Raw genomic sequence first — 442 nt, forward strand, 5'->3', positions numbered from 1 at the left:
AGAAGAAGAAGAGAAGAGGAAGGAGAAGTGGAGGAGGAGAAGGACTAAGGAAAGGAGTAGGAGAAGAAGGAGAAGAAGAAGGACAAGTGTACAGTGCAGGGTTGCCAGATGACGAAGAGCGTGGGCAGAATTTGCTATACAGAGTGTCGGATTTCTATTTTGATTTTATTTTCAAACTTTCATTTTTTTAAAATTCAGTCCTCCCCGCCCTCCCCCCCCCCCCCCCCCCCCCCCCCCATCCCCCTAATTGATCTTTTGTTTATCAAAACCGTTCAGTTTTCAAGAGGGTCAGAGTGACAGTAGTGTTTGGCCACATGAGGATCTATTTTGGCCAATTTTGAAGTCGAAATTGGCCACAAAGAACTGAGGCCATCTGGCATCCCTAATTCGTGTGTCATTGTCGTGGGTCACCAAAAAATACAGTTATTTTTGTTATTGTGGA

The sequence above is a fragment of the Berghia stephanieae genome, chromosome 2 (genome assembly GCF_034508935.2).
Source record: "Berghia stephanieae isolate SIO BIC M18660-M18661 chromosome 2, UCSD_Bste_1.3, whole genome shotgun sequence".
NCBI classification, from domain to species: domain Eukaryota; kingdom Metazoa; phylum Mollusca; class Gastropoda; order Nudibranchia; family Aeolidiidae; genus Berghia; species Berghia stephanieae.